The 25466-nt window shown below is 37.7% G+C and overlaps 1 protein-coding gene across 2 annotated transcripts in view; it reads left to right on the top strand.

Annotated features, from left to right (window-relative positions):
- The window catches only part of STK33 (serine/threonine kinase 33), a 152884-nt gene that overhangs the window by 37766 nt on the left and 89652 nt on the right, over positions 1 to 25466 (top strand). The window lies entirely within an intron of this gene.

Raw genomic sequence — 25466 nt, 5'->3', positions numbered from 1 at the left:
CTCCTAAAATCCACTAATTATCTTACTAGGTGTTCTCTCTGTTGGCTTGGTTTTTCATAAATGGCACTACTGGAGGTGCCCTCTCAAGGACTTTCTAGAGTCTTAATAGGAAGAGTAGTGGGCCAACCTAAAAGGAAGTTTGGGGATCACTAATTTGGTCTGTCAGTGTACTTTTGTCACTTTATTTTTACACCTGCAGGCAGCAGGTGCTTCTGAGATCTTTTGGTCCTTTAAAGATAGCTTTGATCCTAGATCTCTTTCTGCTTGGGATATGTTTTTGAAGGGCTGAGGACAGAATGTCAGCTTTCTTCTCCCAAAGGCAGCCGTTGCTGAATTTCCCCTGTAATCTGGGGCTTTCATCATTTCCTCCATGTTGATGGTGGCACCAGACCTGGGGAAGAGCGTTTATCTTTTGTTTTTTGACCTAAGTGACTGGTTAATGGTGAAAGGGCCATCAGCTAAGAATGCTTTTAATAAGGCCCTCTTTTTTGTGGTCTCACCAGGGTCTATCTCTGGTCAACTGCAAAAAGTATTCCCTAAGTTCTCTCACTTTTTTCATCTGAAGTTGCTTGAAGGTGATTCTTAGGAAGAGTACATCCATATACTGTACAAGGGCAAGCAAAAGCTGTATCTCTTTATATAGCTTTTAATCTCTTGGTTAAAACTTTGATTTATTTTGACAAAATAATATAGAATTCTTAACCCAGCAGTATCATGTGACACTGGACCCACAAGTGCCAGAATTCCCTTCTAAGGCTTTAGCAGAATTCTCTAAGGCCGAAGTGCCTACTTTCTTCCAAGAGGCTTTCAGGATTGAATTTACTCATCCGTTTTCAATCCAAAAATGCCCCGGGTGAGTACTCTCTCCTACTTGCTATTTCATAGAGATAGAAGACATTTGATGGGAATTTCCCTACCAACCAAATCCATGAACCTGTTTGCACACATCCACTCTTCCTCAAATAGCTTCCCAATCCCCTTTCCTACTGGTTTCCACTCTTGATTCTCTTATACCCTTCAACTAAAGTCGTATTTTACAAATACAGATCAGATCATGTCATTCTTAAAACTTATGTATTACTTTGCACTGCTCTTAGGATGAAGACTGAAATCTTTAGTGTAGACTGCAGTGCTCTATAGGAGATGGCCCCTGGCCTCCCTCACCCTCTTTGACTGACAACAGCATAGCCCTTCTTCATAGTCCAGCCTTTCTGGTCTCCTTTGGTTTCCTCGAGTCTGCCGAGTTCTTGCTTGGATCTTCCTTTTGGAACACATTCTTTGCTTCCCCTAGTTAACTGCTTGTGGTCCTTCAGATCTCTGCTCAAGTGTCATTCTTTAAGAGAAATCCCAATGTAGTCATGTCTCTTTTAATTATCAACTTAATTGCATTTTTTCCCCTACATGTTTTTATTGCCAGAAAGTTCAGTTTCTCCCTGATGAGGGCTCTCCCTTCACTTTATGTGTTGTCTAAGAACCTGGAGGTTCCAAAGGAGTCTTAGTTTCATGTACCAGGTAGAGAGTGAACTGGAAATCTGGTAAGTACGATATAGTTGTATAAAGATTTGCTGTTGAAGATTGATGCTGCATAGCCCAAAGGGGCAAATTTTCTATGACATTGTGATGACCTGCCCAAACTGCAGATGTGTCATTAGTTGACACTCATACGCTAAGTCATCGTTCCTCAACACATAATCTTGTGTTATGGTCGTTATAGGCTGGGCTAGAGTCACTCATCACTCTTCCTTCATGAGCACTTGGGTTGAGTTGAGCTTGAGCCACCAACTCAGACAGCTCCTGCCTAGCAAGTACTCTTTCAGTGACATTTGCTTCCCTTCATGCTAGAAGACTTTGGTCACGGCCATGTCAGGTTTACCCCGACGGGTTTCCTAACTTCGAATCCCAAGGAATACTCTCAGAAGGCCTATGGACTTTGCATTCCAAGAAAAAAGGTAGTTTTTTTTAGGTTCTACAGCTAAAGGAAAATTCTATTGCATCCAGATATAGGGTACTTACTCATCTTGCAGTCTGTCACTAAGACAAACCTAAGAGACTCTTTACAAAATAGAGAAAATTAGCCTCAAGGACACTTTTGCCTCTCCCCATACCGAGATGCACCACAGAAATTTCTAGCTAAAATAATTCAATCCATACCTCTTGAGCACTCTATTTAATCTCTGCCTTAACAACCATCCCTTTACTCACTTATTGATCTATTATCCTTGTGATTGTTTGTTTAAAAACTGGCTTCCTCACTATAATATAGGTTCCTAGAAGGTAGGAACTATTTCTGTTTTCTTCATTGATACATCCTCAGTGCCTTTCAACATGCTTTGCGCGTAGTTAACATTCCATGCATATTTGATGAGTGAATGGATTGTAAGTTTTTCAAAGTAGATTTTAATAGTAACAATGACTTCTGAAGATTCAGGAGATATTTAGAAAGGTAAAGTCATGTTAGTTCCATATTCTCCATCATGGAACTAATTAAAACTCAACAGGTATAATGAAATACAAAGAAATATTCCACGGATCTAGGAAATGGGTCACTTCTAGGCTGTGGAATTGTATCTAAGAAGTATAGTGAAACATGGACCAAACCTAGGAAGGATGCTAAAAGCTGATACACACTTTTCTGGTTTGTAAACAGAGTGTGAATTTCACTGAAAGGAAATGGAGGGCTTTGAGTGCCCATCCTATGAGGTTTAGCAGTTGGAGCAGGCCACGTGAAAAATTGGAAAATCCCCAAGGGGGCTCATTCCATATCTCAGAATAGTGGGAGAGGTGAGGATAAGGGAACAGTATTATACACACACACACACACACACACACATATATATGTATATATATACTCAACTTCTAACCTATAATGAAGTGAGGGGGAAGAAAGATGAAGAAATGAGCTTTGCAGAAGTTGACGAGAATCAAACAAACAGAAATGAACAAGCAATAAATTAGCAAACCAAAGTTGGCTTAATTGCTTTACTCTAATTATACAGATGAAGTGCATTTCAGGTTAAGAATTATTTCGGGGAAAAAAAAAGAATTATTTTGGAAAACAGAAATTCCAGAAAAATGCATCTGTGTTCACTCAAATAATATGAAGGAAACATAGGATTTTTAAAAAACTGGAACTAAGGAAAGAAAGACAATTCCTTTCTAGTGATGAGAATCGTGGGATGTGAGGTTTGGAGCTGTTGGCAGCCACATTACCTGTGTCATGAAGGAAGTTGGTCTGTCTGTGATAGTAAGAGCTTCAACACATAGAAGCAGAAATAAAAAACAAGAGAGAAACCATCCTGGTTGAGACAAAAAGGCCTGGTGATAGTGACGTTCAGGTGTTATCCTTGAGGTCCTGATGCTTTTTATGCATTTCCTAAAGATAGATGAGGTACTCCAGTATCCTTTCAGTACATTGCTTTTTTTTTTTTTTAAAGATTTTATTTATTTTTGACAGAGATATAGACAGCCAACGAGAGAGGGAACAGAGCAGAGGAGAGGGAGAGGAAGAAGCAGGCTCCCAGCCGAGGAGCCCGATGTGAGACTCGATCCCGCAACGCCGGGATCATGCCCTGAGCCGAAGGCAGACGCTTAACGACTGCGCTACCCAGGCGCCCCTCAGTACATTGCTTTTATCTGAGCTAGTTCAAGTTAGGCTTCTACCATATGCTTGCAATTAAGAGTTTTATAAAATATAATATAGATGATAAAGACAAGCAGGGAAGATCCAACATATGCATTATTGGTGTGCCTGATAAAGAGAGCAGAACCAGTGGACAGAAAAAATTTAGATAGGTAATGAAAAAAAAAACCTTTAGAAATTAAGGAAATTTGTAATATGTAGAATCAAAAAGGCACACAGTTCTGGGAAAAACTGAAACAGGATGGTCAATACCAAGTCAGCACATGATAGTAAAGTTAGTGTGCTTCAAGTTTAAGAAAAGAATCTTATAGGCATCGGGGCAGAGAAAGTGAGTCACGCAAAAGGTGGAAAATCAGAGTGGCCTCAGATGTCATGGTAACAGTCAAAGCCCGGAGGCAGTGGATAAGGGTTTCTAGAGCTTTGGTGAGGTATGTGTGGGATGACTTGTTACCTAGTTAAGCTATGGTTTATGTTTAAAGGTACCAAACAATATTCTCAAATATTCAAGAACCTGAATTTCAGTTCCTGAGAAACTGCATCATGAGTAAAATTAGTCATTTATGTGACAAATAAGAAAAAAGAACTTAGGAATGGAGAAACAGATACTCGTTGAAAGGATTGGCAGGGCATGTGGAATCCACTTAAATATTGAACTAAATCAAATCTAAATAACTGCGCTTTCTAAAAACAGAAGAGAATATGAGGGCTATACAATTAGTAGTGAGAAAGGATTTATAACAAATATAAGGTGGGGGAAGGTAGAAGAGGTAAGGACATATATGAGTGTGTGAGCTCATTTTTCGTAGTAGATCCAGCCTAAAGTTGATGCATTTACGGGTCTGGGGTAAAATCTCGGCGCTGCCACATACCATCTATGTAACTTCAGATAAGTTTAGATCTCATCTGTAGTCACAGAATCTTCACCTGTGTCATGGAGATAATGACACTACCAACCTGCTGAGGTTGTGGCGAGGATTAAATGTAATAATATATGTGAAATGCTCCGACCAGTGCCCAGACCAGAGTGAGCAGTCAATAAAAATGACTGTTATTTATTATTATTTTAGGGAGAAAAAATGCTCAGATAGTTTTATGATCTTAGGACAGAGGGGGTCTTTCTAAGTATAACTCTAACCAGAGACCATAAAGGAAAAGGTTAATAATTTGACCTCAGAAAAAGTAGAAGCTTTTGCATGGCAAAATCACCATGATGTGAATCAATGAGCAAATGTTCAAGTAGAGAAGAGGAGCTGCAATCCATTCGACAGAAGAAGGACTGGTACTGTTAATATCCAGGGAGCATGGATAGATAAGTCAGCAAGAAAATGTGAACAACCCAGTGTAAAAACAGATAATCTAAATGAACATTTTACAGAAAAATAAAAATGATAAAAATTTGAAAAAATACTTAGTCTCACTTATAATTAAAGAGGTAGGAATTAAAATGAGATGCCATTTTTCACTTAGCAAATTGACAACGACGAGAAAGATTGAAAATATTTAATGATAGGGTATGGTGAAATAGGCATTATCATATCCTTTTTTGAGGGCATTTTGGCATTTTCAAAATTAGAAATGTTCATACCTTTTATCTCTGCAATGCTTCTTTTAAGAATATATTCTACAAATATATTTATTTTAGAGTACAACGATATATGTAAAAGGATATTGTCTTATAGACTTGCTTAAAAGAGAAAGGATTTGGAAACAATTTACTTGACTATTGATATAAGTTTGTTAAATAACTTAAGGTTCTCATATACGTTGGAATATTATATAGCCATTAAAACAAAAGAATATATAGATATATGCATTGATAATGGGAAAGTGGCCAGGCTATAATATTTAGGAAAAAAAGTAAGTTACATGAGACTTGATACAGTATTATCTTATCTACTAAAAATAATACATAATTCATTCATATAAGTGCATAGAAAAGTTCTAGAATATTACATAAGAACCATTAAAAGTAGTCTCTGAGGTGGAGAATGGAGATGTTATGAACTTTTATTTTCATTTTTTACCCTCTGGACTCTTCCAACTTTTATTGCAGCAGTCATCTTTTAATTTTATAGTAATTAAAAGCAAAGAAAAATAATCTTCCATTGATGGTGACTGGTGATTATGTTGATTTTGAAAATAGAATTTAATATTTGGGAATAAAATTATGTGGGGTAAATAGCAAAACAAATCACGTAAGGTCAACTGTTTAACCAAAATTAGGTAAATCTTAACTTTGCATGAAGCACTGAACTCGCATTTCCTGATGCTTACAATCCCGTGGAACAGATAATGCGTGATAAATGCTATGAGTAGAGATTCAGACATTTCTCCTAGCAGTTGTGTTTTCCTAATTAAAGCCACATGAAATGAGATCTGTTCGCAAACACTATTTTCACTACATGACCATTGTTGCGGTACCAACCTAGAAACTAGCACCAAGGACAAAAGCAGTGCTTGTGCTCTTTGTGAATTCAGCTATGCCAGTTTGTTAGCTTTGGCTTTTAGTTCTAATAATGGCTGCTGATGGGGTAGAGAAAATGCGAGCAGGGATGCTGATGATAATACTGATGGTGATAGGAAAAAGGATCCAGGATTCCTAAGCAAAAACTAGGTTTGATCAAATCCTGTATTTATCAGTGATGTTTAAATTTTATGTGACTCTATACTCATTGCTGTAAAGGCAATGATTTTACGAAAAAGATTATACTTTCATGGAGCCAAGCAGATCCCAGCATTTCCTAGAGTTTGGCTATATAATTTATACAAATCTATTTAGAAATTGTGACTTTTTTCTATTAGAGACTCTGTGATTTTTCAAAATCTTGTGATTCCATTGAGCTCAAGACATTTGAACAATGGGAAATGACTGCAGTATGCAGTTGGCTTTGGCTGTTTGGTTCTAAATATCCACAGAGTTCTGCTATTTTTAAAATTTTATTTTATTTAAATTCAACTAATTAACATATAGTGTGTTATTAGTTTCAGAGGTAGACTTTAGTGATTCATCAGTTGCATATAACTCCCGGAGCTCATTGCATCACGTGCCCTCCTTAATGCCCATCCCCCAGCTACCCCATCCCCCCCCCCTCCCCTCCAGCAACTCTCAGTTTGTTTCCTAGAGTTCAGAGTCTCTTATGGTTTGTCTCCCTCTCCGATTTCGTCTTATTTTATTTTTTCCTCCCCTCCCCTATGCTTCTCTGTTTTGTTTCTTTAATTCCGTATGTGAATGAAATCCATAGTTCTGCTATTAACACTTGTTTTGAAAACCTGAATTTGCTGCAGAGCAGTTGATATATTAGGAAACAATTTGAGCATAAATGAATTTTGTATTTGCTTATGCACAATTTTGTCAGCAAGAATCACCAGGTGAACATAGAACACCGCGCCTAGTTGAGCTGCGCGGTGTAGGAATACACAAAACGGCACCCGCACACGCCTGGGCTCTCTACAGCCACCTGGCTTGGAGGGTTCCGAGCCACACCCACCCGCCCCTGGCGTTACACCTTCCCCTCTGATTCCCATTGCCTTCTTTCCGCCACTTAGCAATTAGCTCATAAACTACGGCCTTGCAAACACTCACATTCACAAGCAAACTTCAGGTCTTTTTCAACATAAGGCAACATATTTATGTATTTCTTAACCGTTTAACATATATAAAGCTGGGCCACCATTTTTCTTAGGCCCTAGCTCTTGTGTGTGAGTCACTGACAAACTTTTTGAATATTGTGTCCCTAATGCATTTCCCTCATAAGTCCTGTGTTTTCTATTGTGTGATTTTTATAGTGTAGTGATTTTTAGGAACATAGATGTCTCTTTATAGCAAAAATAACTACCTCCGTGAACAAATCTATGCTGATCTTTTTTCCGTTTCATTTTAAGTTTATATAGTGCATCTGATTTGCAAAACTTACTTGCACAAACACCCCCTAATGAATGATGGAAATTGTATTTTTCCTTTTATTGCAGGTGCTCCCCTGTACCAAGTTAGCTCAGCATTTCTAGGGTTAAGCCAACTTCTCTAGTTCCTTACTGACAATGGGTTAGGCCTTCATAGTTCACATATACTAGTGAATTAAGTGATTTCTCTAAATTAAAAATTTTCAAAGGGCTTCACCTTGGAATAAGATCTCAAATGCTACATGTTGAACTCCTTTGGACTTCTCTAGACCTCTATGACTTAGGTTTCATAACACTGCTGATTTTCCATACATTTATTGATATATGAAGAAAATGTCATACCGAGTTTGTTGTGTGAAATACAAAGGTCCAAGTAGCATGTGATTGAAAGGCACATATTTATTATTTGGAAAGGAATTATTTGTGAAGAAGCTTAGCCATCTTTCTTTGAGGGTTTTGTCCACTACAGTGATGATTTAGGTTAACGTAAAACCTTTCATGTTGAATGTTGAAGTTCTTTTTGAGGTTCTAACATGATATGAATAGATTCAAGGAGTCATAACAAGTGTATAGTCACCTTCTTAACATCTGAGTGACAATGCTTACATTGTACTCAGATTCTGTTCCTTATTCTAGTTCACTCAGTAGTTGCCTTGTGAATTATTTCTGTAAAAATATGAGAATGTATATTTTGGCTTGAATACTTGGTTTAAGATTTACTTTGCTGAAGTATAGACTTTTTTTTAAGATTATTTATTTATTTATTTATTTGAGAGAGAGAGAGAGAGAGAGCACGAGTGGGGAGGACAGGGAGAAGCAGGCTCCCCGCTGAGCAGGGAGCCTGACGCGGGGTTCGGTCCTAGGACCCTGGGATCATGATCTGAGCCGAAGGCAGATGCTTAACCAACTGAGATCTGGTCGCGCCTGGGTGGCGTCCCCAAAGTATAGATTTGTGCTCTAACTTTAGAAGATAAGATTGTGGCCTTAAGTTGAAACTTAAGAACTCTTTTAATTTTCTCTTTGAAAGAAAGTATCTTTGCCGGTTTAGCAGAGGGGCATTACAGCCGTGACATTCAAATCTCTTCTTCTCTTCTTCTCTTCTTTATTCATTCTTCAGAGAATACATATTTGTTAAGTGCCTACTATGTGTTGTACTGTTTTATATCTGGAGAATATGACGATGAGTAAAAACAGTACTGTCCTTCCTTCCTAATCTAGTGGGGGAGATAGGCGTTTATCAATTACTGACCAAAATATGTAATTATAAATTGTGTTAAGTGCAATGAAGAAAAAAGTACAAGTTCCTTTGGAGGAGAAAAAACCAGGGAGACCTAATTTGGATAAGTGATTAAAAAAGGCCTTTCTGAGGAAGTGACATTTAAACTGAGACCTGCAGGATAAGGAGTTTACCGGAAGGGAAAGGGGGTGGAAGGGTTTCCAGGCAGAGGCAAGAGGTTTTGTGATATCATTTTATAGTACTTATGACCTTTTTAGATGCTTATATAATTAGGTACTAGTCTATGAGCAAGACAGCTTATAGAGCTGTGTTACTGAAAAGATGCATATAAATTACGTTTTTATAAATGAATTCCTGAATTCCTGCAGGCTTACATTATCCTCACTGTGCTGTTTCATCTGCATTTGATTGATGTTCAGTTACTTCAATTACTGCTAGATTGATCTTTCTAAAGCACAACTTTCATGATACTTTTTCCTGCTCAGAAATCTTTACCAGCTCCCCAGTTACCCAGGAAAGTCCAGATTTCTCAGCCTTATGGCCATGCTATTCCAAATTGGTCCTAGTCTCAACGTCCTCCTTCATCTTTAATTACTCCTCTTCGGGCAGTACTCTGTGTTAGCCAACAGAATTTCTGGATGAGCACGGATGCTTTCTTATATGTCCACCTTCACTTGTGTTGCTTCTCTCTCGCAATGTGTTTACTTCCTTCCAAGTTGGACCAAGTCCCATGCATATTTCTAGGCCCATTTCAAATGTTACCATCTAATCTCAGCGTCTTTCTCTGATCACCCCAGCTGTATGTCACTTCTTTCTCGTCTCACTTCTTAGACGTTTTGTTTTTACTGCTCTTGAGGCACTTCTCCCTTCTTACTTTGTTTTGAAGTTGTTTCAAGGCATGTCTTGTCTTCCCAGCTAGACTTATAAGCTCCTGGAGGCCAAAACCTGTGATGGATAAGTCTTTGCTTCTCTCACTGTGCCTGACACAGTCCCTTGCAAATGTAGGGTCCAAATAAAAATTTTGGAAGGAATTTGTAAGTGAATTGTTGGTTGCTCCATTGCCCTTCAAAAGGAGTTAATGATTTCTAAACAGATGCATCCAGGGACTGATATATATAAGAATCTTTTGTAATGTTAGTCGTCCTAAATTCAGATTTTCTTACAAAGGGATGCTGCTTGTTTGGGATGTTTATATGTCTTTTTGCCCATTTCAGTGACATTGATTCACAGAGATTATTTTAGATTCATAAGTGGTGCTGTCATTTCCATTTTTGCCTTCCTTTTGAAGGTTTGCATGCTCATTTAGCCGTAAAAAAGAATGAAAAGAACAAATCAGCACCCTCTCTGGTTGTTGATACCCAGAGGGGAGAAATAGATTTGAAAGCATGTCTAGGTAATGTATTTATTTTGATTGTTTTGGGTTTTCCAAGTGAATGTGGCTTTAAATGAGTTTGGAATAGTCCCATATAGAATTTCGTTATTCGTTGGTTCATTCGGACCTATACGTCTGGTAAACAACTTCCTATTTATAACTTTTTATTAAAACCCATTTCCCTTTAAGAAGTTGTGCCCTTCACTTCTGTCTGAATAAACATTTGAACAGCTTCGAGATTGCTCTTCAACATATGACTGTAAGACCCATGTCGTGGCTTTAGTTGATGTAATCTTTAGAGTACTTTTTTTTTTACTGAAATAATATTATCTCAGGTGATACTTAAATGTACAGGATGATGATATATTTCTCATAGAAACATTTGTCTCCAAAGACAATTAAAACAGTATAGTTGCAGAATAATGTGTAAATATTTATAATTGATTTAGTATTTATAATTAACATTATTGTTTTGGCTAGAAGCATTTCTTTATAAGTCTCAGTTATATTCATTTTTTCCCCTTTTGGAAGTGGTAGTTTTTTTAAAAGAGAAGTCATTTAGGAATTCCACATCTTTATGATTAGCTCTGTTGTTCTTAAAGTTTAGCCCTGGGATAGCGTATGATTCTATGCAAGTTAATGATTACATGTGAATTATCAGAGGGTCGTTTTCTTTGGATATATTATTTACTTTTCATATAAAATTGTAAAAAGCTTAAAAATTTTAAAAGGTTGTAAGGAAAAAATAAAATGTATCCATAATTCTTCTTCAGAAACAATCATCATACTAGCTATTTGTTAATAAGAATCAATCTCGAGCTATGTAATAGTTAAGACTACGTATAAATCCGGGTTAAAAAATAAAACTCTGATTTCCGCTCTGGAGGCAGTTTTCATATTAGATTAAGTTGGAGACCCTAGAATTTAAAAAAATTTCTTTAAGATTATTTTGACATGTAAATTGTGGATTACTATTCAGGAAGATCATGTGACATGAGCCTTTTAAATTTTTCTAGTTACATTGTTCACATGATGAGTATTTTCTAAAGACTATGTGTTTTACTTATCTAGTCTTCTAATTTTGAAATACCTTGTTTTATCAACAAATGTGGCCAAGCAAAATAATAGTGTTTTAATTCCCATAGTTAAAAACTGTATTTTTGAGCTGTTAACCACTGAAGGCATTTGAAAATGTTTTCATCTGCGAATTTGAGTGACAGTTCAATTGTCAATGTAGTGTCCCTCTCTTGGATTCCTTGGATCCATGTCATAGGGCAAGATCCTTGGTAAACATGTGATTTTCATCTGGTCGTATTCGACAGTGTGGAGAAATCCGATGAATGACTAGATAGAGATCTTGAGGATAAGCATAGGGTCTGTATTAGGCAGCATCAAACTGGAGAAGGTAATTAAGAAGCTGTAAAAAGTGGAAACTAAGTAATTTTGTTTATTAAGATTCTTCCATTCATTCAGAAATTTGATTTCATTTGATTGTGTATTTAATATCGTTTCAGGGTTTCTCAGCCCTGGCACTATTGCTCTTTTGGACTGGACAGTTCTTTCTCGGGGGTCGTCCTACGCATTGTAGATGTTCAGCGGCATCCTTGGCTTCTTTCCTCAGATGTCAGTAGTGCTCCCTGAGTTGTGACAATTAAACGTGTCCCCAGACATTGCCATATGTCTCCCAGGGGGCAAAATCGCCTCTGGTTGAGAACCATTGTTTTAGATGAACATTGTAAAAGCAAATTTTTTGAAATGTATTATGCATTGTTTCCCTATATCAAATATTGTACATGTCCCATGTCATTTTTTCTAGGTAGTGCTCTACCTTAAAAAAATGGCTTAGGTATTATAATGGAATATAGAACTAGCCATATTAGCTACAGAACTACTGAAAAACCTTACTTTTGAAAATTAACAGTTGATTTAATCATGATTCCGTAGCATATATGACATCCTGGATCAAAGAATCTACTCTTTCTTGATCTTTTGAAAAGTACTTTGGAGCCTAAGAACAAATTTTTACAAAGAAACCTCCTAATGCCTGTTATTTTTCCTCCTTTAAGAATGATCCTATTCATCTTTTGTTTTAAAGGCTCTGTAACTTACTGGTACTGCATAAAAATTCCATTATTATAGAGACTGTTCTTTTTGCTTCTCTGCTGCATCCTTTTCTGAAGTTATGAGAGATGTGAAACATATTCTGAAAATTCACTCAAAGCTTTAAAACTTATTATATCCAGGCGAGACAGATTTAAGATTGCTGAGGTTTCTGGTTGAGGTACTTCAAGTAGAAATCCATACTCCGTTAGGCTCTCTAACATTGTGACCTTAATTTTCCAGATATTTTGCCCTTTAAGTTGAAAGCAGTATTTTAATACTATTTAAGTCTTCTGGAGGGGCTTGTAGTATCACAGACTTAAGTTGTGAAACAGTTGAAATAAATGAAAAGTAAAATAGCAAGTGACTTAGGCCTATATAATTTTATATATTTTTTATTCCAAAATATACAACGATAGAAAGATATGTATGGAATGTACTTAATGCACTGAAGTTGGTGAAAAAAAAAAAAGCTATTTAGTGAGCAATTGTTCATACTGTTCTTCAGCAGAATTTCCTTCATGAGTTTGTTTCTTGGCATAGCTTAAAGAGTTCTCATTAGGAATAGTTGTTAAGTTCTCTGAAGTTAGGAAATTTACTTTGTATAAAACTATGGTCTGGGTGAAATGAAAATCTACTTGGACAATAGCTACCGAGTTATCTTGCCTCAGCAGATAATGCAGGAAGTGTAAAACTGTATTACACCACGGAGTCAAGAAACCGAGAACCATTTAAGAAAGAAAAAAAAAACCTCTATGGGAAAGGAGAGATGAAAAGCCTCTTGTTCTTTCATTAGTAAATTAGGTCAGTTTTTAAATAATACGCTCATTGAAAAATGTACACATTTCTCAAGTAATTGATATAATTTAATCCAATTCATATCTTAAGGTATAAAACTGAATTCTTTAGGGGCTCTTAATTGCTTTGTCTATTTTCCATTGTAAAACGTTGTTTAGAACCTAAATTGATCGTATAATCTTTTCTTTAGTTTGTGGCTTACTGAAGGATGATACATCAAATATTCTTTATTAATCTATAGAAGCTTAAAATTTATTTTAGTCTCTGCTTGTATATTACTTTACTTATGTGTTAGCTATTAAGGGGATACGATAACCTCCCTGAGTTCCTTTTACACATATTCTTGTTAGTTAAGTGCCAAATAAATTACATGATTATGTTAGTGCCAAGTAATTATTCCATGAGTTGCTAGGGGGCATTCTTTAACGTAAAGAAGCAATTGCAGGTAGATTCTCCAAATTTCTTGCTGTCCTGTTGCAGTCCAAAATTAGAGGAGTTTACCCTTATTGGTATTGATGTTTTATGGGCGCTCCATTGCTTTAGGCTAAAGGTGAAAAGATTCTTGCCTGTTGGTAGGATGTATAGCCTGTTTTTTGCTGAGAGTTTGGTTCACCGAGTTTCCAGGTCAAAGTTTAGTCTCCATCTTACTCCTTCGCCTTATTCAGATACACTGTCTCCCAAATGATTACTCATGGCCTCGTCAGACCAGGGCAAGAGAGCTCTTTTAAGAACAACTTTTAAGATGCAGTGCAGTGTCCCAAGATGGCTCCAAGCGCCCCCTGAAATACTGGCCTTGATATCAACATACAAATGTCTTTTCTAGGGGCGACTGGGTGGCTCAGTCAGTTAAGCGTCCGATTCTGGATTTCAGCTCAGGTCAGGAACTCAGGACTGTGAGACTGAGCTCCAGGTGGAGCCCCGAGCGTGGAGCCTGCTTAGGATTCTTTCTCTTCCTCTCCCTCTGACCCCTCCCTACTTCTGCCGTTAGCACATGTGCGCGTGCGCTCGCTTGCTCGCTCTTCTCTCTCGCTCTTGGTCTCTCAAAAAAAAAAAAAAAAAAAAAAAAAGGAATGTCTTTTCTATAAACTTTCCAAATCATTCAGTCATAAAATCTTTCTAGCTAGATCTGACACTTCTTGGATAGGCTGAACATCAAAGGAGAACAGATTCTGGACGACTCTTAACCTTACTCATCCCAGTTTATATCATCAGTATATTTGGAAACATTCCTTTTGGTTTTCACGTATCCTCCAGTCAGAATGATGAATTGGCCAGAAGCAGTGGTTCATTGTTGCATGATTATCACCTGAAACATTTCCCGACTCCTGAGTTTTAGGGGCTCTTCTGTTAGGAGATTGTAACTCTAGATTCTTCCCTCTTTAGCACCTTTTGAAAGTAGACATTCTGCTCCTTGTTCCAAGTTTGTAAAGTCATGCATACATGTGTGTTCGTTCATTCGCTCATTCATTCTTTCATTTGGCCTTTGTTGAACACTAGACACTAGTGCAGGACACATCTTGTCTGTTTGGTCACTCAGTAAAATTCATGGGAAATTGCCTATGTTCCTGAGCACTTCATTTTTCCAGAAAAATTTCTGCTATTGGCTTTTTTCTTTAGTTAATGGCAACAAAGAAATCTATAAAATTATCTTATGATTGCTAAAATGACAAGATTTACCCTTAATATTTCCCTTAATAGAACATTTCAGCATAGGAATAGAGGATATAAAGAAAACCAAATGAAATTTTAGTCCTGAAAAATACAACAATTGAAAACAAATCACTAGTATTTAGATTGAGGCTTAATTAAATTCTAGTTCAACTGTTAAATAATAATACTTCCCATGCAGTGCTGTGTATTTCCTATTTTATCACATAATGAGCATCACACCACATCGTCGGACACATAATGTCTGGTTCTCCTGCTTTTGGTGAGGCTAGGACCGGTCAGTGGGCTCGGGTGGTGTCAGCCTGACTAACCCCCCCCCCCGTTTGTAGAGTCCCCTTACCAACCTTTCTCTTCTGTATTGTTGGTGTTCTGAAATTTTATCATTATTGATGTGGATCATTTTTCATTAATTTTACTGTGAACTCTGTGGATTCTTTCAATTTGGAAATTCACGTTCTTTACTCCTGAGAAGTTTATTTGTATTATTTCTTTGATCATTTCTTCTCTTTCATTTTCTTTATCCTTTTTCGCTTGAACTCATTATTCAAGTGTTGGACCTCCTGGACATATCATTTAATTTTCTTATCTATTCACTCTCATTTTCCATCTTTTTGTCATTTTGGTCTATTTTCTAAGACATTTCTGAAATTTACCTTCTAACTCTTTAAATTTTTTTTAAAAGATTTTAAGAACTCCTTCTGGTTTCTGAATGTTCTTTTGTTATAGCTTCTTATTTTCTGAATATGATATCTTTTAACTCTTGGGGAATATTATAATATGGCATAACTCTGCTCCTGGCCTTCCCTCTGTTTTCTTTGAGTTCCTTTTCCACCATTTGTTTTTGTTCTTATTCACTTTTGTGCTTCTTATAAAATGTCTAGCTATCCTTGCCTGTGTTTTCCTGTTTAAGGATGAGGTATCAAAATTGCATGACAGGCTCTGTGTCGGCTAGTCACGGTGACCTGGTGAGGATCCAAGTCTTTTTTTCTGGGGGCTGCAGGAAAGGAATCCTTGTATGTCAGTATCTGTGCATCTTTGTGTGCGTGTGTGTGCGTGCGTGTGTGTGTGTGCATGCGTGTGCGTGCGTGTGCGTGTGTGCATGTGGCGGTTTCTCCAGTAAGCAGCTCTGGTCTCCTGTGTGGTAGCAATAAGTCTGGCTCCCAGCGCTCTGGGACATAGACAGGGGATGACCACTGGGGAAACTCAGTATGGGGCTTCCCTTTGGATCTCAGATGTACTTGCCTCCCAAGCCAGAGAAGGTACCTGCCTGAGAGGGTAACTTCCGGTCTTCTGTGGACTGGGGGGCATAGTGGTCTGGCTGCGTAGAATCTAGGGATACTTTTGAAATTTTTGCATTGATTGGGACAACTCAAATCTGTAAACATTTTAGACAATAAGCCAAAGAATTCAGTGCCTGGACCATTTAAGTTTCTCGTATTGAGGCCCCAAAGAGAATAGAGAACAGTACCAGACACTGGTGACTGGGACTAAAAGGGCACCCTCACATCGAGGCAGTCATGGCAAATTTACCATATTTTTCTGTCTCTTTTGTGTAAAAGAAATAATATTTTTTTTTCTAAAACTCATTGCTCTACCAGGTTTAGGGGGGTGTTTCCACACTCTTTCCTTCCCGAATATCTTTCTAAAGTGCTTAGAGGATTCTGTCCTCCCAGGGAAATATTTGTCCTCTTCTCTTCCTAAACATTTTATTCAGTATTTTACATTTTCTCTGGGATGCCCAGCGTGCAGGGTCCTTTCAAAGGCAACTTTTTCCTAGTTGTTGCTCTTAAGATCAATAGGACCTTATAGAGACACACTTTTATTTCTGAGTATTGCAGATTGCAGTTCTCTAATAATAGCAATTTCATTTTGGTGGATCAGGTGTCACTCAAAAGAGTAGAATGCCCACTGGAACCACAGATCACCTAATTGTTTTCAATGGATGATGATTTAATATGTTACAAAATTGTATATAGCCATTTCTCATGCCTTAGAGCAGTGGCTTTCAAACATTTTTAACCCTGACGTCAGTATGAAAACATTTACCTTGCTGCACACATACATTCACACATATACCTGAAGCCAGTTTGAAGAAATAATACCTTTATGACAAGTGTTAGGCTCTCATATTTTTCTCTTCTACTTAATTTTAGAATGTTGTGCCCCACAACAAATGACTTACAATTTGAAATCCCTGCACTTGTAGTTCTTGATATTTGAGGGGAGAATGAGAGATTGTGGACCTTTTTGGCATCCTGATGAAAGTATTGGTATCTCTCCTCAGAAAAATGCACATACTTGTATTTTTGCATACATTGCCAGGAGACTCATAGTCTTTGGGGATAAACATGGACTCCTTAGTTCTAGAAGGTTCTATATGAGATTAAATTTGGAATTAGCTTGCTTTCCTGATAGATTTCACCCAGCATGCCTGGACAAATATCAACTACACAACAGATATCCTGCCCTTCCTCCCTTCCTCTCCCTAAATATTATTAATATAGGTTTGTAGACCAGAGAAACTACGTGGTAAATAAAACTTTCTCTTGCATATCAAGGTTAAAAGTCTCAGAGGAGCCTTATTCTTTCTGGGCACAGAGTTGTCTTTGTAGTATTTAGAGTCAGGGCACAAGGACACAACACTGGTATCTGATATGTCAGGAACCATTGTGTCCTTTACAGAGCTGTTCCTTTGTTAGGAACTTAGCATATCAGTCCCCTAGCAACTGCGGGCTGATTTCTGGCCATCTTCATTTCTGGTGGAGAAACTTATTTATTACCAGTCACCTTCCCCAACTGTTCTTTATAACCACCATCTGGTAATTAGAATGAAGCCATGGCTTTGTGGTATGAACTGCCTACTCTTCCTTTCACCTTTACTGCTTTCTGTCCTTCCTTCCACAAATATTTATTGAGTCCTTTCTATGTGCCAGGCTTTGTTAATGTGAGGAATAATACAATGGTGAGAAAATCTCCATGTCTGGTGTGTCCAGCCCATCGTTGCCTCATTCTGCTGTGGTTCATTCTCTTGTGCCACCGTTCTTGGACTCCACGGTGGCCCTGCTCCTTACTTCCTGCTTCACTAGGATTTGGCATTTAACTGTTAGCTGTCTACAGTGGAAATTTTCATCTGCAATTTTTCGTCTGCCTATAACAACAAACATATATTTTCTTAGGCAGTTTTTCTTTTGCCTAGCACAACAAATGCATTTTTCCCTTTTAAATAATAATGTAAACATGCAAATCTTAAAATATTTCTGTTGTTTATATGTTCTGGGTCACTATTTTGAAAATAACATGGGAATATGGTGTTAATGTGCAAAAATCACCCCCTGGGTTGAGAGTTAGGATCTTTGAGAGATGTCTTAATAATGAGGGCATTTTCAACTGATAAAATATAGGCTCGTATCATTTGAAACATTATTAGTATTCTTTTAAGAGCAGACATCAATCTCAGAAATCTCTTGTGTACAAACATGACAAAATTGGTCTGTATTACACTCTGATAAAATCACAAAATGATTTTATTTTCTTCACTAGTTTATGAATGTGAAATATTTGCATATTATTACAATAACTTCCACAGCAGTCGGAATGAAATCTGATACATTGTTAATGGTGTAGTTAAAAATGTGTGCATTACATCCATATTTTGTGGCAGTTTTCCAGCAGTTTTTTGAAAAGATTCTTAAGCCCTGTATGTTTTACAGTCAGGGTCGGCAAATAGTGACAACATCCATGCTTCAGGTTACTTCTTTCAGGACCGGGGATAGATCACAACATTTTGTCTCCCTGAGCTTGGACAGTCTTACGTCCCCTTCAACACAGTGATCCAGGCTGTTGCTGACTAAGTGCAAACGGTGAGATGAAAGCTATCTGTCATACCAGTTTTGCACCCTAACCGTCAGAATCAGCAAAGGATGCCAAAATGTCTGCCGAAGGCAAAGGTTGGCCAGTTTGGGGGGCAAAGGGCCAGAACAGCAAGTATGTTAGGCTTTGCGGGTCATCTGGTCTCTGTTGTACCTACTCAGCTCTGCCACCATAGTGCCAAAGCAGCCGGAGGCGCTCTGGGGATGAATGCGTCTGGCTGTATTCCGGTAAAGCTTTATTTATAGGAACAGGCAGCAGGCCGCATTTGGCCTACAAGCCAGAGCTTGCTACCCTCTGGTTTAAATCACTGCTACTCGAAGTGGACTGTGTGGACAAGAAACACCAACGTCATCAATATGCTTGTTAGAAATGCGGATCCTCGTTCTGCGGCCTAGACTCCCTGGATCAGAATCTCTGAGGGTGGGGCCCAGGAATCTGCACGTTTACTAGCTGACAAGGTGATTCTGATGCCCACTAAAGTTTGAGAACCCCTAGTTTAAATAACATGGCACTTCTCTTCTTGAAAAGCTTTGTAGAAGTCAGCCTCGAAACCACCTCATGCATTCAGATCTTTAACCACCTTTCCTATCTCTTCTATGGCATTTGATCTATTCAAGCTTTCCACTTCTTGGGTCATTTTTGGGAATTCACATTTTGCTGGAAAATGATCTGTTTCCTCTTGGCTTCAGATTTGTTGCTGGTGGTGATTTTAAAACATTTCTGTGAAACTTTTGACATTCCTATTAAGGCACGGATTTCTGTTCACTCCTCTTGGCTCTAGGCGGACTTATGACTGCTTCAACCAATAGAGTTCTGGCAGAAGAGACGCCACGTAACTCCCAAGGCTGGTTCAGAAAAGGCCACACAACTTTTACCCAGTTGTCAGAGATGCTCACTGTGGGGAAAGTCTGCTGCCATGTAAGAAGTCTGATTACTCTGGCTCGATCCTGCTGGAGAGGCCCCATGTAAGCTCCCAGCTATCAGCTAGCACAGTTGAGGGAGACATCTTGGACACACAGTCTAGTTGAACCTTCAGATGGCTGCAACCCTGCTGGCATCTCAGTGACATCACATGAAAGACTTTTTAGCTCAGATGAGCCCTTCCTCACTTCCTGACTGATACAATCTGTGAGCACAATACCTGCCATCTTAAGCCATTAAGTTTGGGGGTGGTTGTTATGCGGCAATTTTAACTGGGAAAGTTACCCTAGAATTGCAAGTTTTATTGTTTTATAATGATCTTCATGTCTTTCTTATCTGTGCTTGTGATTTCTTTCATACTCTATTTTTTTTCTTTTTTAAGATTTTATTTTTTTATTTGAGAAAGAGTGTGTGTGTGAGAGAGAGAGAGAGAGAAAGAGACAGAGAGAGATCACGAGTGTGGGGAGGGGCAGAGGGAGAAGCAGAGTCCCCACTGAGCAGGGAGCCCAATGCAGGGCTCAATCCCAGAACCCTGGGATCATGACCTGAGCTGAAGGCAGACGCAGATTGAGCCACCCAGGCGCCGCTCATACTCTTAATCATATATGTTTTGTTCTCAGTTTTCTTAATTAGAGTTGAAGGGGTTTTATTTATTTTATTAATCATGTCAAAGAATCAGTTTTTAGATTTTTTTATTCTACTATGTGAGATTTTTCTGTTTCACTAATTGACGTTTTACCTTTATTCATTTCTTTGTGCCTACTTCATGCTTATTTGTTCTTTTCTTAGTTGCTGAAGGTGAGTATGAGGTTAATTTCCTTTTTCCTTTATCTTCTTTCATAGGAAGTACATTAGAAGCTATAAGATTTTTTTCTGAGTATAGCTTTCACCTGTGTCCCATAAGTTTGGTAGAAACTATTTTCCTCTTCATAGTTTTCTGGTAAGTTTGTAATTTCAATTTTGATTTTCTTTTTATCCAAAGCATTTGGAAAGTATTTCTAAATTTTTAAGTAGTCACTTTTTCTTGTTTCTGGGGTAGAGGGAAGATCTTCCATTTTTCCAACATCTGTAATAAGGACATATTTCTCTACTACAAGAAAATAAAATTTCAACTCTTTTCCCCAGCAGGACCTTTTCTTCTTCCCTTACCAGTAAGTTTGCTTTGAGCTCTGGAGTGCTTTTACTTCCCGACTCCCCATGTGAGTGCTTTAAATGCTTTTGCTTCTACTGTCTCCCTGTGCCTGACTTCACAAACCCAAGCTGGGTTTTTTTCCCCCAATAGTTTAGTAATACTTGTTTCATACTATGATTAGGTTCTTATTCATTATTTAGCTCGGATATTGTATGTTCCCATTCCCTTTCAAGGTACTGTGGGGTGCACCCCCCATTCTTATCTCCATAGATGCAAAGGCTTTCTTTGAACCTAAGAAACGGGCAGGACTTAGCACACCTTTTCCTCACCCGCTCCCACCAGCCTCAAGACCTACTGGAAAATGCTTAATAAATAATATGCTTATTTTAATTCTATTCCTGATTTATTTGGGTGTACTTTCACAACCTGAATGTTTGGTTTAGAGTGTTGGTTTCATTGAAAACTTTGGAGAGAAATATTGCTACACATGCAAAATTACAGAATGGAAATCAACTACATAGAAGGTTTTCATTAAAAATGTCTCTTCCTATATATCTCAAAAAGATAAAGATTTAATAACTCAACCCTTATCCTTTAAATGGGAAATATACGGAAGGTAGATTGGATTATACCATTTAATGTTTGAATATGTTGTAGTAAGAGCCATGCAGATTTGTTTGGGATCTTGAAGGTCATTCATTTTAAGCTCCTATTTAGGGAAAAATCCATTCTCCACATTTCCCAACTCCTGTGTAGTAACTTCTGCCCTTTTATGGAGTTAAATGGATTTTCTTTCCTGCTTCCTTGGGCTAACATGCTTTCCCATGTCTTACAATATTTTTTCCTTAAGTACCCTGTTGAGACATTTTGTTTTCCAATTTCAAAGTTTTATCAACTAATTTTTTAATTAAACATGATCTAAACTTTGGTAAACCAAAAATTGGGATTAACAATTACCGTTTTTTCTTACCTAAGTTGGAAAAGCTTACTCTTTTTATCTTGTCCTTTATACCTTTGTTTTTTCTGTCTTGCCCTAAAATTATCTGTATTCATGCTACATTATTTCCTTTTATATAAAGGGTCAAGGACCTTACTATTTGTTTCCTTCATAGGGCCCATAATTCCTTACACATAGTGGGAGCTTGATCACTATTATTAAATAAAGCACTGAATAAATACTTGTAACTGCCATTGTGATAATAGTAAAGTGATTTTAGGAATGGTCCTATAATTTTGCCTTGGTAACTTTTTTTATTATATGGAATATCCTGTTATAGCAAAATTATTTTCTGTATATAATCAAAATATAGTACATATACACAGAAGGCAAAATTCTGAGAAGCCTGCTCATATATGGATCTCAAAATCTTTAGATACTTGATAGTTCTTCCACTATCGAGATAAGGCAAGATCAATGAGATGAATAGTAATTTAGCTATGTAGTGCAGATGGAACATGCATGTGTGGTAGAATACTTCTTCTTTTACCTCTCCAAGGCATCTAGAGCAGACTTTGACCAAGTTTTGATAATTCCTACCAATGCCAGATAGCGTTGAGGAAGTGGGGAAATTATATGACAGACATAGGGCAAAACTGGGGACTGGAGAGCACTCAGGTGCCTTGGAAATCTGAGCAGAGGCAGAGGCAAGTCTTTGGACCATAAGTGGATTTAGTCACTCGGCACTGGGGATTCCATGTTCATCCCAGAGGAAGAGAGCAAACAGAGACAAGAGACACCATAGTATCTAAGCAACAAACCAGATAACTTGCAAATTTATGTCTAAGCTTTGCTGTTAGTTGGTGTATCAAATATTTTAGCAGCTTGTCTTCCACCCAGACTGGGTAAATAATAGTAAAAAGGAAACCAATTATGACCAATTCTCTCTCTCTCTTTTTTGTAGTTTTATGGTTTTATTAACACAAATACTAGGTGCACATAAGCTGTCTATTTATTTTCTTTGCTGTGCAGCATGGCATTGGGAATTGGTGACTCTGTTGGCCAGCTGGGCTGCTCTTTCCGCAATGGCTTTGTGGTTCTTAGAAGAGACAATGTGAGCAATCTCTGCATAGTAAGCTTTGTTGCACATCGCAGGCACTTCAGGCTCCTTGACTTTGGGGACTAGGAACTTCCAGAAGCCACTGGGCAGCATGTACGTTGTTTTCTTGTTGCTCCTACAACAAGATCTGGCCCTTGATCTTCTGTGCACCCTATCGTCAATGCCTATGGGTTTCTGGCAGTTGCACTTAATTTTGACATATCGGTCTGACTGGTGCCAGGTGAACTTTTTGGTCTTCTTTTTAACAATCTTGGGCTTCCCAGAGGTCCAAGGGTAGCAATGATGCCGAATAGGAGATTCTGAAGGCAGCGCCAAGGAAGAGAGCTATGACCAATTCTTAATTCATATTGTTGGAATTTCCATTCGAGTCTATAGTTGTATGCATTGAATCCTAGATACCCTAGTCAAAGTTGTTAACTTTTTCTGTGTTCCCACAGTATCAACCTCTATTGAGCATTTAATTATTATTTCTTGTGTTAAAGTTACACAAGGCTGGCATTTTTCAATACCAGTTTGGTCACACTTGGGACCGTGACCATTACTGGGTAGTGAAATCAATTTAGTGGAGTGGTGGTAGGGTGTTGTGACAAGAATATTTTTTTTAATGGGAATGGAATAGATAAGAATAGCAAATAGAGTGTATTATAAATACTAAGGTTATTTTTTATGAAACATTTATTTCAGTATATGCATACATGTATGTAAAAATGTATTATTGTGGGTAAGGTAAAACCCATTTGAAAAATACTTGACAAGACTGAAAAATTCTCATATTTGGAGTCTGATTGACCTTTGCATTCAATTAATTTTCTATTACGAATACTCACTACATGCTCCTGGAATGTTTATGGTATTTGTCCTAGTAGTCACTGTGTTAACAAAAAAGGACTTTTTGCCCAATCAGTTTCTGATTTGGCTTATATGGATGTAGAGATTTTTCGTCAGGGGTGCTTTTAAGTCTACCGCCCATTAGTCTTCTTTGGTGAAAGGGATTTGACAAGGGTATGCACTGTCTTTCCTCCTTTACCTTTACCTTTACCTTTATCACAGGACTCATCAGAGAAGCTTTGCTGGAGCATAATGTGAGGGGTGTGGTTATAACTTAGACTCATCCCCCTTCCGTTATCCCCTGGCTTGTACCAAGTGCTTACAATTTGTCAGGCACTAGTATAAGCACTTTACATGCATTAATTTATTTACTCCTTCTAGTAACTCTACGGAAGGTGCTTTGTTATCCGCAATTTCATGATGAGAAAACTAAAGCTCTGAAGTAGATTAAATGGATTAAAATCACAGATTTAGTAAGAGGCCAGGATTTGAATCTAGGCAGTGTACGGGTGTCATGGAAGGGACACAGCTCTGTTCAAGGGCAGAGAGCTCGGCTAGAGGGATAGTTGGCTCGGAACTTTGCTCAGTCAAGACTCTTTCTTGGGGCAAGGCTTCTAGACAGAAGGCCTCACAGGATTTTGTTTGTTTGTTTGTTTTTTGGTATGACTGGGCCCTGAAATTAGGTAAAGTGGAAGGTAGACTGAGTCTCACTTTTCTTTCTTTAAAAAAAATTTTTTTTTAAATTTAAGTATAGTTGTCTCTTTTCCTTTCTTTTTTTTTTTCTTTTTTGGGGGAGAGGGGCACAGGGAAAGGGAGAGAGAGAATTTTAAGCAGGCTCCATGCCCACTGTGGAGCCCACTGGGTTCGATCTCACAATCCTGAGATCATGACCTGAGCCAAAATCAAGAGCCAGGCACTTAACCAGCTAAGCCACCCAGGTGCCCCTAGTTGTCTCTTTTCAATTAATATTTTGATGCTTTGTGGACAGAATTTGAGATAGGTAGCCAGATGCTTTGCCATTTAAGACAAATCCATATTTTGTCTGTCCCTTCCCATTTACTCAAGTTAATTGGCAAATTTTTAGCAAAACTTAATTTTAAAAAATTTACCACTTTGGAGTGTATAACTCCAAGGTTGTACAACCATGACTATCTTCTAATTTGCCATTTTCCTCTCCCCAAAAAGAAACCTTGTAAATTAGTAGTCACTTCCTTATCTTCCCTTCTCTCCAGGCCCTGTTATATACAAATTTACTTTCTGTCTTTAAGGATTTGCCTACTCTGGGCACTTTTTATCAGTAGAATCATACAATATGTGGCCTTCAATCTGGCTTCTTTTACTTAGCATGGTATTTTCAAGGTTAATTCTCATTGTACATGTATCAGTGGCCAGAAAATATTCCAATATATATGCCACATTTTGTTTATCCATTTATTGGTTGATGAACATTTGAATTGTTTCCAACTTTTCGGCTGCTATGAATAATGCTTCCATGTTCATTCATGTATAAGTTTTTGCGTGAATATGTTTTCAGTTCTCTTGGGTCTATACATAGACATTGCCGGGTCATATGGTAAATTTATGATTAACTTTTGGAGGAACTGCCAAATTGTTTTCCAAAGCAGCTATACCATTTTATATTCCCACCAGCAATGTGTAGGAGTTCCAAGGTCCAATTACTCCACGACCTCTCCAGCACTTGTTATTTTTTATTTCTGTTTGTTTGTTTTACTATAGCCATCCTGGTGAGTGTAAGGTGGTATCTCATTATGGTTTTGATTTACATTATTATAATGACTAAAGGAATTGTGCATATGTTCATTTGCTTATTGGCATTTGTTTATCTTCTTTGAAGAAATTTCTATGCAAATCCTTTGTTCACTTTTTAAAGAAGATTTTATTTATTTATTTATTTATTTATTTATTTATTTATTTATTTATTA

This window comes from Ailuropoda melanoleuca, chromosome 8, assembly GCF_002007445.2.
Source record: "Ailuropoda melanoleuca isolate Jingjing chromosome 8, ASM200744v2, whole genome shotgun sequence".
In the NCBI taxonomy this organism is placed as follows: domain Eukaryota; kingdom Metazoa; phylum Chordata; class Mammalia; order Carnivora; family Ursidae; genus Ailuropoda; species Ailuropoda melanoleuca.
This window is presented reverse-complemented; position numbering and strand designations above follow the sequence as displayed.